Source organism: Cherax quadricarinatus, chromosome 73 (assembly GCF_038502225.1).
Source record: "Cherax quadricarinatus isolate ZL_2023a chromosome 73, ASM3850222v1, whole genome shotgun sequence".
NCBI lineage: Eukaryota > Metazoa > Arthropoda > Malacostraca > Decapoda > Parastacidae > Cherax > Cherax quadricarinatus.
Window position 1 is genome coordinate 14,411,902 of NC_091364.1, and position 12,538 is coordinate 14,424,439.

Sequence of the window (12,538 nt, forward strand, 5' to 3'; positions counted from 1 at the left end):
CTGACAATATGGCACTGTTGTAAAAACAATCAAATGGTGACTGTAACCTAACCTAATCTAACCTAATGCAACCTTATGTAACCTAACGTAACCTACTGTAATCCATCCTAAACTGATCTAATCTTGCCTAACTTTGAAACAGGTTAGAAACTGTAAGTGAATGAGTGACACAGTTACTAGGAAAGCAGGATGTTCCACTGACGTGTGTCCCTGTGTCTCGTCACCTCATAATCGTATTGTCTAAATCTATTTTTCCCCTTGTTGATGTTTTTTCATAGCATTTGACGGACATATGAAGCAAAATTTATCATATTCCCAAAAATCTGATGACTGATGTCTTCCGGATCCCTCAGTAATGATGTCACCAATAATCTCTGGTGTTTGAGGTTAAGTTTTTTTCTTTTTTACTCTAATGGATTTCTAAATTTCCTTTCGTTGTAAATAAATTCTGAATTGTCTTTGTTAGAAAACTGATCTAACCTGATTGTTTCCTAAAAATTTTTTCAGTGTATAAAACTAATCAAAAAAAAGTCGTTGCCAAAGATATTTGAAGGTATTTAAGATATTTTTGGGGCTGCTTAATTCGAAAATGCCAGTAGGTTTTTCAAATTGGCTCTAGTTTGTGAGATATTGCGTACCAGCCCTCAATTAATATGAAACTTAGCCATAACGTGTATATATGTAGTAACAATTTGTATATACAGAGAGTTTTAATAAAGATTAGAATTTTATTATTAAATTGTTAAATATTTTAGGAAAGGAGTTGCATCAATAACGACCACCTGACAATATTGTAACCTCTATTTTCCTTTTTTTCCAGATAAACATGAGTTATTTATGAAAATCTTGCTTAAACAATCCCAATGCATTTTGCGACATTTGTGTCGAATACTCTTTGCAAAAACAAAGAAAAAGCAGATTTTGTAAAACAAACTTATCTTGCTTATTTTGGAGTAACTCTTGGAAAACAAGACAAGTGTTGGACTTCCCATATAGTTTGCAAAACCTGTGTAGAAAGCTTACGACAGAGCAAAAATAGGCAAAGGAAAAGTTTAAAATTGGGTGTGTCTGTGGTGTGGACAGAACTGAAAAAAAAAACTCAACGATTATTGTTATTTCTGTACGGTGAATGTGAAAGGTTTTAATCGATACTAGAAAGTCAAGTGGGAATATCCTGATCTGGAGTCAGCAAGGATCACTGTGGCACACAGTGATGACGTTACCATACCAGTGTTTACAACACTGTCTGACCTTCCCTTGTCAGATGTTGAAGAAACTCAGAGTATAGGATGTAGCACAGGTGATAATAGTGAGAGTGAATATGAAGTAAGGATTTCAGCACCCCAGCAGTTCTCCCAAGAAAACTCAATGATCTGATACGTGACCTCAGTCTGTCAAAGCAAACATCTGAACATTTACCATCCAGACTGAAAGAATAGAACTGTCTACAAGAAGAAGTTAAAATAACAGCTTATCAAACAAGAGAAGTTGAACTCCTTCCTTACTTCAACCAAGATGAAGAACATGTGAACTTTTATACTGCAATAACATCCCTGGACTTCTTCAACTGAGACTTGAATATCGACCAGGAGATTACCAGCTGTTTATAGACAGCTCTATTAGAAGTTTGAAATGTGCCTTATTGCACACTAGTAACCAATATGCTTCTCATGCAATTGCTCAATCAACAAAACTGTGCTGATGACCAATTTAGAAGAAAATCATACAACGTTTTCATATGCAATAATTAGTGGTGTCTGAATTGTCTTACTTTGTTAAGCTGTTATTATATAGAAAAAAGTGTTAACATGTATTGCTTAATTTGACTTTTACATGACCTAAAAAATAGTTCCAATGCAATTTGTAAGTTAGTCCCGCCTGATCAATATATTTTTCATATCTTTTTTTTTCAATGGGACACCAAATTTATCAAAATACTGAAAAAATCAAGCAGAATCGATGGCATATTTGGGATCAGCACCACGAACTTACCCTAGAATCTGTGTAATATCATTGACCAGAATAGTTGTCAGTGTTGCTTCCAGCAGAGTGAGTCATGACTGGTGAGTCTTGTGACTCGTTGTTGCTTCCAGCAGAGTGAGTCATGACTGGTGAGTCTTGTGACTCGTTGTTACTTCCAGCAGAGTGAGTCATGACTGGTGAGTCTTGTGACTCGTTGTTGCTTCCAGTAGAGTGAGTCATGACTGGTGAGTCTTGTGACTCGTTGTTGCTTCCAGCAGAGTCATGACTGTTGAGTCTTGTGACTCCTTGTTGCTTCCAGCAGAGTGAGTCATGACTGGTGAGTCTTGTGACTCGTTGTTGCTTCCAGCAGAGTGAGTCATGACTGGTGAGTCTTGTGACTCGTTGTTGCTTCCAGCAGAGTCATGACTGTTGAGTCTTGTGACTCGTTGTTGCTTCCAGCAGAGTGAGTCATGACTGGTGAGTCTTGTGACTCGTTGTTGCTTCCAGCAGAGTGAGTCATGACTGGTGAGTCTTGTGACTCGTTGTTGCTTCCAGCAGAGTCATGACTGTTGAGTCTTGTGACTCGTTGTTGCTTCCAGCAGAGTGAGTCATGACTGGTGAGTCTTGTGACTCGTTGTTGCTTCCAGCAGAGTGAGTCATGACTGGTGAATATTGTCACTTAATAAGTTCTCTTTGCTGGAAATATTACTCAGTGTTCTGCTAATGATACAGTTTCTTTCTATTAAGTTTCCCTCACGTTCATTATTCATTTTCTAGGTGGAAATGGCCCCTCATGGAAGGTTCCTTGATGTTGGTGAGGGGCTCTTGATTTAGGGAATTGGATCTGTGCTCCAGTTCCCCGAATTAAGCCTGAATGCCTTCCACATCCCCCCCCCTGGGCGCTGTATAATCCTACGGGTTTAGCGCTTCCCCCTTGATTATAATAATAATAATAATAATAGGTGGCAATGGATGGAAGCAACTGCCTGTTTTTCCACAGAAATTACTCTCTACCAACTGCACTTATTAAAGGCAGCCATAACCATGAATCCGAAAAAAATGCACATTATATAACAGAAATAATGGTATAGCCAAGTTGGCACGGGTCAGGTAAATAAAATTCAACAATATTATTTTAATGAAAATTGCAATGAATTATCTTGATTATTAAAGATTTTAATGAGGGCTTGAAGATGGTGGTGTAATTAATTATCATGGAAATGCAAAGGTGATAGAAAATCTCGGTGCCTGGAAACACATAGGAATAACACAACAAGAATCCGTCTACCTGGATTCTAAAGTGATTTCTCAGAATCTGTTAGGTTAGGTTGGGGTAGGTTAGGCCAAGTTAGGTTAGGTTAGGTTAGGCCAAGTTAGGTTAGGTTAGATTGTCTTCTCTTAATAAAAGAATAGCTAATTATCACATACCACAACGCCAGTAATTGAAATATTACATTGCTTCAAGAAAATGAGCCAGGTAGCACAACACTACATCCATAATAACTGTTGTGAGAGCATATGGGTAATATCACTAAATAACTGCCACCAAGTACTGTATCGCTGAGTGGAGTGTGTCCTCTAACCCAAAATAAAGTATGATCCCTATGACCAGTAAGAGATAATACTCAAAACGAAGAGAAGATCTTTTCCCCTCCCTGTAACTACTGTCACTGGCGTACACTTCTCCGCGGCTGCAGAAACAATAACACTGAATAGGTTACTCAACCAGTTCTCAAAACACATACAGAACCATCACAACCTGAGGTAGTTAGTCACTATCCATCAATCATAACATTTGTAATAAGTGTTTAATCTTACAGCGGTTAGCTGGAGATTATCTCCCGGGCTAACCAGTATTACCTTCGCCTAAATACCTCGTAGAATACATAATAGCCTTTCACTCGGGGAAAACTCACTGGCATTTTTAGTTGGTATTCATATGGTATACACTATACGGATGATACACAAAATAAACCGCAGAGAATAACAGGTGTAAACAAAATTAATTTAAAAAACAGATTTTATATCTTGTGTTTGTTTCGTTCTTTGGTTTGTGAAAATGCTAGTGAATGTCCTGGGACTTAAATTTGTGTTTGTTAAAGGCAGGAGTGTGAGAGTGGTGATCCATACACCAGCTTCTATGAACACTATGTAGAGACTACGTGGTCTTGATTTTCGCCTTTATGACTCCACATGGTAACACTTTTCCTCGAGAATTGAAAAATAATGTCGAAACCGAGGCAGTAGAGAGGAATGTTGTGTGAGAGAAGATGACGGCCTCGCTAGCCTGATGTACGGTGTGTAGTCTCTAAGTGTGTGTGTGTGTGTCAGAGTGTAAGTCTATAATATTACACTGCGAATGTGTATGTGTGCATTCACCTAATTTTGTTTGCAGGGTCGAATCACAGCTTCTGGCCCCTCCTCTTAACTGGCCGCTGCTATGTCCACTCTCCCTGCTCCATGAGCTTTATCAAGATCTCCTTAAAGCTATGAATAAGTGTTGTCTCCACGACATCACTCTCCATCACTCTGTGACTGAAGAAATACTTCCCAGCATCCCTGTGACTCATCTGAGTCTTCAACTTCCAATTGTGTGTGTGTGTGTGTGTTAGTTACCATTTTGTCCTAGGCACATGTCGATTAGACACTAGGCCTGTTGTATAAGTGTGTGTGTGTGTGTATATATATATGTGTATATATGTGTATATATATACATGTATATGTGTGTGTATATATGTGTGTGTTTATGTGTGTACATGTGTGTATATGTGTGTGTATGTGTGTGTGTATATGTGTATGTGTATATGTGTGTATGTGTACTCACCTAATTGTGGTTGCAGGGGTCGATACTCAGCTCCTGGCCCCGCCTCTTCACTGATTGCTACTAGGTCCTCTCTCTCTCTCTGCTTCCTGAGCTTTGTCATACCTCTTCTTAAAACTATGTGTGTGTGTGTGCGTGTGTGTGTGTGCGTGTGCGTGTGTGTGTGTGTGTGTGTGTGTGTGTGTGTGTGTGTGTGTGTGTGTGCGCGTGTGTGCGTGTGTGTGTGTGTGCGTGCGTGTGTGTGCGTGCGTGTGTGTGCGTGCGTGTGTGTGTGTGCGTGTGTGTGTGCGTGTGTGTGTGCGTGTGTGCGTGCGTGTGTGTGTGTGCGCGTGTGTGTGTCAGGGCATAGACCTACAATATTACTGTACGAGCAAATTTTCCTAACATTGCTGTATAATATTACTCTCTGCGAATAATACACTGTTTTAAAACAGTGGAGCAAGAGTGAAGACATTTATACTAAATAACTGTACTATGTATAAACTTCTGTATTCTCACACTTACCTATCACGAACATTTGTATTTTTAAATCTCCTTTTAACTTACCCCTTTCTTACTCTTTTCTTATCCCTTTCTCACCCCTTTGTTTACCCTTTACTTTCTTTTACTTTGCATACTCACGAAATCGTAATAACACGATTGCAAACAAACAGCGGAACGGTTGGGCTTTAAACCTGTGGTTAGCTCACTAGTCTGTGAGTTTTAGGAGTTATTTGCCGTGAGTTCAAACCCTACCCGCTCCGTGATTTGCGTATATATTTGACTTTAATAGTCTGCTGCCCAAACGAAACGTTTCCTCAATAAAGATACCCAAATGTGGGGCATTTGTGATCAGTATAGCAGTAGCAGAAGAACCGGCAATAGTTGTAGACGTAACAGTACATTAGAACACAGGAGGATATAACTCCTACTAACCACTACATTACACTGCTTGCACATATATGTATCTTTATATGTATTTCAGAATAGAGAGAAATGATATCTGGTGACAGCATCATGGGTAGCGACCCGTCCCGGCGAACCTACCTATACCAGTACCTGTACTTCTACCAGTACCAGTACCTGTACCTGTACCAGTACCTGTACCTATACTTGTACAGGCTTGTTTTACGGAGATGTGTTCCATAAATAACAGAAACAGATATCTGTTATAGAGATGTATCATTCAAACAACAGAAATAGGATTCCTCTAAAGTGGCATGACATAAGGCATCAAATTATCGTACTAACAGTGACATTTGTACAGATGTAAACGTTTGTTGATTTGGCTCAGCTGTTTATATTTAAAACGTAGGTTTTCTTTAACCACGTTAACATAAACCAAACAAAATCTAACGTAAACCTGTCAGGCATTTATTATATATTTAAAAGTTCTGTTTTCCTAGCCCTGACCTGCCTTTTGAGAGAGAGAGAGAGAGAAAGAGAGAGAGAGACAGACAGACAGACAGAGGTCATGAAAATGGTGGTGGAGGTGGTGATGGAGAGGGGTGGTGGTGGAGGTGATGGAGAGGGGTGGTAGTGGAGGTGGTGATGGAGAGGGGTGGTAGTGGGGGTGGTGATGGAGAGGGGTGGTAGTGGAGGTGGTGATGGAGAGGGGTGGTAGTGAAGGTGGTGATAGAGAGGGGTAGTGAGGAGGTGAAAGGGATGATGGTAGTGGTTGTGGGGAAGTGATGGGAATCTTGGTGATGGTGTTGGTGGTTGTGGGTAAGTGATGGGGATCTTGGTGATGGTGGTGGGGGGATGGTGTTGGTGGTTGTGGGGAAGTGATGGGGATCTTAGTGATGTTGGTGATTGTGGTGAGGGGGATGGTGATGGTGATAGTGCTGGTGGTTGTGGGGAAGTGATGGGGATCTTAGCGATGTTGGTGATGGTGGTGAGGGGGATGGTGATAGTGTTGGTGGTTGTGGGGAAGTGATGGGGATCTTGGTGATGTTGGTGATGGAGAACACACAGGAGTGGTGTAGGCGCCGGGCTAGGGAGGATTACTGGGGATTACTGGGGATTACTGGGTATCAGCACCAGTGTAGGGGAGTAGGGAATGACTGTGGGTGAAGTGTTTCATGTCTCTGTGGTATTTTGGGTAGATTATCATGGGTAGATGTGGTAGTGCGAGTAGACTCTCATAGGTAGCTGGAGGTACTGAGGGTAGTTTATAATGTGTAGTCTGTGGTATTGAGAGTAGATTACCAGGTGTAATCTGTTGTACTGAGGGTAGATTATCACGTTTAGTCTGTGGTGCTATGGGTGGATTATCATGTGTAGTCTGTGGTACTGAGGGTAGATTATCATGTGTAGTCTGTGGTACTGAGGGTAGATTATCATGTGTAGTCTGTGGTACTGAGAGTAGATTATCATGTGTAGTCTGTGATACTGAGAGTAGATTATCACGTGTAGTCTGTGGTACTGAGGGTAGATTATCATGTGTAGTCTGTGGGGCTATGGTAGATTATCATGTGTAGTCTGTGGTCCTATGGGTAGATTATCATGTGTAGGTTGTGGTGCTATGGGTGAATTATCACGTGTAGTCTGTGGTATTCAGGGTAGATTATCACGTGTAGTCTGTGGTGCTATGGGTAGATTATCACGTGTAGTCTGTGGTGCTGAGAGTACATTATCACGTGTAGTCTGTGGTGGTATGTGATCAATTTGTAACCCACAGGTACAATATTTATATCTTGATTCGGGAAATATTTCGCCTTCACAATAGACCCTCATCAGCCGACGATCGCAGAGACGAACCGCCTCCATTCTCTTCATCTCCTCCTCAAGCTTCAGCTTCACAGTGTTCAAGACTATGAAGCTCACCACATCTCCAGGCTGAGGGACTGACTACCTCAAACTAATTCTTCAAGGTTAATGGACGGATCACTCAATCTTTTCCACTCTACTGTTTCTGCTTTCTACATATTTAGTGTTTTTGAAGGTAGATCACTGAGCGTTGAAGAATACACAAGCGCACACACACACACACACACACACACACACACACACACACACACACACACACACACACACCTAGTAGCAGTCAACGAAGAGGTGGGGCCAGGAGCTGTGAATCGACCCCTGTACCCACAAATAGGTAAGTACGCACACACACACACGCGCACACACACACACACACACACACACACACACACACACACACACACACACACACACACACACACACACACACACATGCACACCATTCTAAATGTCTATCAACAAGTGCCTTTGACAACCGGAAACTTATGTAATTTAGGGTCATAAATGTAATCGAGACTAAAAGAATGGGATAAAATGTGAAACCAATTTAATCGAAGCTGAAATCTTGCAGTTCAGGAACTGAAAAGATCTGAGTTTGATCCAGCGAGACTTACAGACTTATAGAAAAGTCTCCTAAGAGCTGCCGCCACTGTTCGCTAAGCACCAGACAGGTACCTAGCAGAAAACAGGTAAATATAGAACTTATTTGACTGCTGTGGATGGTATCCTGAGAAGGTTTTCTCAGCCCCAATGGAAATAAGCCTCGTTGCAAAACCAAGTCTTTCTCTTTTGTTATCATCATTATCATCATCATCATCTGTATTATTATTATTATTATTATTATTATTATTATTATTATTATTATTATAGCTATAATGGCACTAATATTTTAGTAAGGTCGTGTGCAAGGCATCTTTATAGTTTACAGTAGAACGTGAAACAGTTTACAGATAATTGGGAGACAGTTTACAGGGAATTGGTAGATAGTTAACACTGGACTGCAGTTTTCAGTGGACTGGACAACAATTTACAGTGGACAAGGAGACAGTTTACAGTCGAGTGGTAGGCAGTGTACAGTCGACCGGGAAATAATTTACAGTGGACTGGGAAACGGGTAACGGTAATCTAGGAGACAATTCAGGATACTGAGGATTAAGTTAAATGTGATGGTACAACTCCGTAGAGTTCACCAATCTGGATGACTTGTTGAGGCAGTGTTGACGCTAGTTTATCTACCTGGAGGGTATACCGGGGATCAACGCCCTCGCTGCCCGGTCCATGACCAGGCCTCCCGGTGGTTCAGAGCCTGATCAGTTAGGCTGTTACTGCTGGCCGCAAGTCCACTGCACGAAGAATTCATTATCTTATTGTATGAATGGCAGGCAGTAAGTCCACACGTAATAAGGCAAAGACACACGAATACAAGACTATTAAAACAATGTTTGTCTAACCGAAACGTCGTTTTCACAAAAAGTCTGGTTATGTCTGCGTGAGTTTTCAATCATTAATTGCTGGATTCTGCTCAGCTTATAGTCTTCTTGTTGTTCGTAATGTGATGTTGGGCATGGTTTTGATAGTTATAATTACGTAACTATTAAGGGCGAAGAGAAATATATTTTACAATTTACAATCAATTTTCGATCATTCCAGGTGATTGTAATGAAGAGGTTTTCTTTTAAATTAATTGTGAAGCCCTGATAGAAGCTCTGGAAACTAAATATTCAGAATGTTCTTGGGAGATGGCAGACTTCATATTTTGGTTGCTGTGGGAGGGGGAACCTGACGCCATCTTCGGAAAGTTTGCCTCGTAAACTAATTAGTGTTTTTTTACACAGTTATATTGCATACATTTTATGATACCTGATGATATAGATATTTATCGTAGAAAATGGTTGACTTATTTTTTGGCAAAGAATGTATTTAAAAAATTAATTGATGATCCACCTCTTGCTCTGATGTGAAATGCATGTTACCATCTTTAGAACGTAGGTAATTTAAGAAGAAAATATGGATTGCTGATTTAGAGAAGAGGAAAACTCCTTCAAGATATCTTCCATAGAGAAATTGTTTCAAAACCTTTGGTTAGTCTTCCAACTATTTGAATTTATGTAAGAAAATAAAAGCTTTTGTAAGGGTCTTTCATAGTGAGTGTCCCATAGTCTTCGTAAATTCACTCCACCGTGCAAACTGTGTATCTGTCATTAATACAAATCTTTCAGATAGAGATAGGGGGATGAGCAGCATATCCATGTACAAGATTGGTATACAATACCGACAAGATGAAGAATTAGTCACATGTGCAACATCTCACCACCCAAATACAAACATCTGTGCAAACTTGTTCGTTTGACACTCAGTATTTTTGTGAAAAATGTTTTTACCTTTAAGACTATGAACAATATTCTGAATTATAAAACTGTCAAGTTTATAGATACCAGAACTCAGATTTGAAATATGTTGTGCAACACGCTTAATAAAAGATGATTCCACAATATTTCGTTGAACTGTAGAATTACAGGGAAGTAATTCCTTGGCATTAGTCCAATCTACATAATGACCTGTATCTCCCACATGAATGAACAAAGCACTGGACTCTTGTCCAGTAGTTATTTCATATTTATATATATTGAGTGTGTGTGTGTGTGTGTGTGTGTGTGTGTGTGTGTGTGTGTGTGTGTGTGTGTGTGTGTGTGCATAAAATGCTTAAAAATATTTATTCACAACAAACCCTCCATTCAGAGAGAAAAGTGTCGACATCATACATTTTACATTACGCTGAATAATAACAATGCGTCTTCTTGAATTACATAGAATACTAATAACTCCTCAGATGAAATATGTCCACATAAAAACACAAAGCCTTAAAGCCGCTCTAAACAGTCAAAGCTTAGAATAAATACAGTTTAAAGCAACTGTCTTTATGAGAGAGAGAGAGAGAGTGAGAGTTAGGGGAGGCAGATAAAGATGTTGCAGTAAGAGAGATGGCAAGGATGGGGGGATGGGCACAGTGGTATTTGTGTGTACGGCTGTGGTTGTGTGGTGTGTCGTGTTCCATTAGTGTGTATCTGTGGTTTATAGACGCTGGGTGACCCTTGGCGACTTTATAGCGGGCCGCTGGTGGCCAAATATTGGGCGGGGGGCAGCGAGTGATTGGTCGGGGACTCTCTGGGGACTACCTGACCGTCGGGGATTGTGGCACCAGCTGATCCAGAAGGCATCCCCGGAGGTGGGGGAGGTTGTGTTCCACTCTCTGCCTTTCTAAAAGGATATTATTTCGCCAGCAATGAAACTCTTAAAATTACCAGGAGCCTAACCGGCGTAGGCCTACTGACATTACATGGGGGGGGATAGAAGACTAGAAGAAGAGGTCTTTAGATCTTCGGTCTCCTGGGTCTCCCTGCACGGAGACCATTATTTACACAGCCTGTCCAAATTCCGGGAAGTTTACTTAACGATTTCTTAGTAAATAATTCCGTATTTCATTGCTTACGGTATAATACATCACCAATAAGTTAATAAATAAGATATATGCTATACCTGCAATACCTGGTAATCTGAACCGATTGCATCAAAGTGAGGACGCCTGCTCAGCAGGCGATACGTTTCAGTAAATGCAGATAGTGAAGAGATGCATATATGTTTTTGGGAAAATTAAATTAGGTTCTTCAGTTTTGGTGTGTCTAATATTACGAAAAATTCGAAGCATTTCACAATAAATGGGAGAGATAAAAATCTAAGAGGTAAAATGGAGAATAATGATAATAACCAGGAAATGATGATTAAGAAAGGGAGAAAAGTGGTAAAAGGTGGGATATGAGCGCTAAGAAAGGGAGAATAGTGGTAATAGACAGGAGACGAGTAGAATGGGAGACTAGTGGTAACACGCAAGAGGTAAGGAGTGAGAAAGGGGAGAATAGTGAAAGGAAGAATAGTGAAAGAGAGAAAAGTGGTAATATGCAAGAAATAAGGAGTAAGATGGGGAAAATAATGGTAACTATAGGAGATAAGGGGTGAGAAAGAGAGAATAGTGGTAATAGGTAGGAAATAAGAAATGAGAAAGAATGAGGAGTGACACCAGACAGAGTTTATAGCAGGGAGAAGACTGTAAAATGTGGGTGATTGGCCCTTAGGTGATGCTGAGGGAGCACATCCCCTGCTGGGGAGCACCTTCCCTGCTGAGGGAGCACCTTCCCTGCTGAGGGAGCACCTTCCCTGCTGAGGGAGCACCTTCCCTGCTGAGGGAGCACCTTCCCTGCTGAGGGAGCACCTCCCCTGCTGGGGAGCACCTTCCCTGCTGAGGAGCACCTTCCCTGCTGGAGAGCACCTTCCCTGCTGGGGAGCACCTTCCCTGCTGAGGGAGCACCTCCCCTGTTGGGGAGCACCTCTCTTGCTGAGGGATCATCTCCTCCGCTGGGGAGCACCTTCACTGCTGAGGGAGCACCTTCCCTGCTGGGGAGCACCTCCCCTGCTGAGGGAGCACCTCCTCCGCTGGGGAGCACCTTCCCCGCTGGGGAGCACCTTCCCTGCTTGTGAGGACCTTCCCTGCTGGGGAGCACCTTCCCTGCTGGGGAGCACCTTCCCTGCTGGGGAGCACCTTCCCTGCTGGGGAACACCTTCCCTGCTGAGGAGTACCTTCCCTGCTGGTGAACACCTTCCCTGCTGGGGAGCACCTCCTCCACTGGGGAGCACCTTCACTGCTGAGGGAGCACCTCCCCTGCTGGTGAGTACCTCCCCTGCTGGGGTGCACTTCCCCTGCTGGGGTGCACTTCCCCTGCTGGTGAGCACCTCCCCTGCTTGGGTGCACTTCCCCTGCTGGTGAGCACCTCCCCTTCTGGAGAACACCTCGTCTACTGGTGAGCAGCTCTCCTGCTGGTGAGCACCTCCCCTGCTAGAGAGCTCCTTCCCTGCTGGTGAGCACCTTCCCTGCTGGGAAACACTTCCCCTGCTGGTGAGCACCTCCCCTGCTAGAGAGCTCCTCCCCTGCTGGTGAGCACCTTCCCTGCTGGGGAA